The following is a 1,925-nucleotide window of genomic DNA, read 5'->3' as shown; positions in this document are numbered from 1 at the left end:
GGACGCCCCCCCCGGGCTGAGGGGCTGTCCCGGGAAAGGGCCGGGCCCGCCTGGCTGCAGCGAGGCGTCCCCGGGTGACCGGCCTTCCCCGCGCCCCCGAGGAACGGCCTCGTCCTCCCCTTCCTCCGAGGGGCCTGGAAAGGCGCTCCCGAGGACGGCGGTACTCGCTCTGCCGACTCCCCTCCCTCCCGGCTTCGGGAGGAAAGCAAACGGCCGACGGTTGCCTCCGGCCACGGCAAAACGCTGCGGTTTTGGGTAAACTACTTGGGAACGCAGAGGCAGAACCTGAGCAGAGGCGCGAGTCTCATCTCTCGGTCCCTCGGCCTAAGCAAGTCTGCACCCGCTTCTCGTCCTCCCTACCCCCCTTCTTCCTCCGAAACAGCCCAAAATTTCATTGTGTATGATCAGGAAGGAAGGAAGAATCTGTAACACAATGAGTAGCCCCTGGTATTTTAATGGAAATACTGCACTACAATCAAGTTTACAACATTTGTATAGAAATCACATGGATTGTGGGCCAAGGATCACATTACAGAATACAAAAAGCAAGTTCAAAAAAAAAGGAGGGGGAAAAAAAAAAAACCAAACCAAAAAGCAAACCTCTGCTATTGTACAGGCTGGGAGCGGAGCTGGGATGTCAGACGCAGGGTGGGCGGCCGGCCGCCGAAGGCAGAGGTCTCCCCGCGGCGTATCCCAGGGATCCGCGCCACCCACCTTGCGCTCAGTGACACGCAGGCACAGACCTCTGGGACAAGACACCCACCAAGCAGCAGCAGCGGCTGTTACTTCCAAGCTGGTCAAAAGTCTAAATCGCCCAAGATTTTTGCTTCCAGATCACCTTGAGCATACAACAGGAAAAATAAGGGGGGAATAGAGAGCGGGGGAGCGCGCGTGAAACCTTTGAGATGGAAGAGGACACGCAAGAGCCCCTTCCTGCCTGCGTACAGCAAAGGAGGAGAAGCGAGACGGGTAACTTATTGCTGGCAAAGTGTGAATATTCCCCGCTGGGCTCTTCCCTCCCTTTCCCTCTCTCCATAGGAGGCTCCCGTTCACGATCTGCCCGCTGTGCATTGGCTGCCAATGAGTAGTGGCCCCTCGGGGCCGCGCGCTTCCACCCCGGCTCTCCCGGCTGCAGAAGGGCCGGCGAGGCACGCGTCCCCCTCCAGCCCCGCTCCCCAGCTCTCTGCCTGCGGAAGGGAGGGGAGCTCCGGTGCCGGGAGGAGAGGACCTGCTGTCTTGGAAAAAAACCAAATCCCTGGGAGAGGTTTAAGCAGCGGCAAAGCCCTGCTCGCAGCTCCCCAGCCAGGGACGACGGAAGCCGTTTCGAGTGCTTAGGACTGGCAGCATGGGTTTGTGCAAGGAAAGCTGCCTCCTTTGAGGAGGAGAGACAGTGCAGTTGTGTCTGTCGTGGCTTACGAAGTCCGTGCCGACTTCTTTTTTTAAAATCGGAATCTTCCCCCGTGTTTTAAATATCTGCCAGCGCTAAACTTCTATACTTAAAAAAATATATATCCCATATGTGGATTTCACTAGCGAAATGCACCGAGACCCGCCCCCATCCCCTCACCCTTCTCTTGCACGCACCGCACACACACACACACGCAGAGCAGCTCTGTGAATACTGGTTTAGTACTTCAGAGGATGTTTTCTCCAATACTGAGAGGGAAAAATACATCAGCACAATCAACCCCAGCTAAGTAGCTCAGCAACACTTCCCAAAAGCGAAGGTCCTTGGAGCTGGAAGACTAGGTGGATAAAAATTACCCACCAGGAAAACAAAAAATTAAAAAAAATTTAAAATTATACAATATATATTTATATATCTTAACAGACTGCTTATAGCGCGGTTGTGCTAACCGCAAAACGCACACGCTGCCTCTGCTTTTTCCTCTCAGATTGTGAAGCCAATCAGAAAATGGTGGATG

The 1,925-nt window shown here is 54.6% G+C and overlaps 1 protein-coding gene across 1 annotated transcript in view; it reads right to left on the bottom strand.

The window, feature by feature from the left end:
• The window catches only part of MAN2C1 (mannosidase alpha class 2C member 1), a 17,641-nt gene that overhangs the window by 15,352 nt on the left and 364 nt on the right, over positions 1-1,925 (bottom strand). The window lies entirely within an intron of this gene.

The sequence above is a fragment of the Aptenodytes forsteri genome, unplaced genomic scaffold, assembly GCF_000699145.1.
Source record: "Aptenodytes forsteri isolate BGI_AS27 unplaced genomic scaffold, ASM69914v1 Scaffold258, whole genome shotgun sequence".
NCBI lineage: Eukaryota > Metazoa > Chordata > Aves > Sphenisciformes > Spheniscidae > Aptenodytes > Aptenodytes forsteri.
Note: the sequence above shows the minus strand (reverse complement) of the source record. Positions and strands in the feature narration are given on the sequence as shown.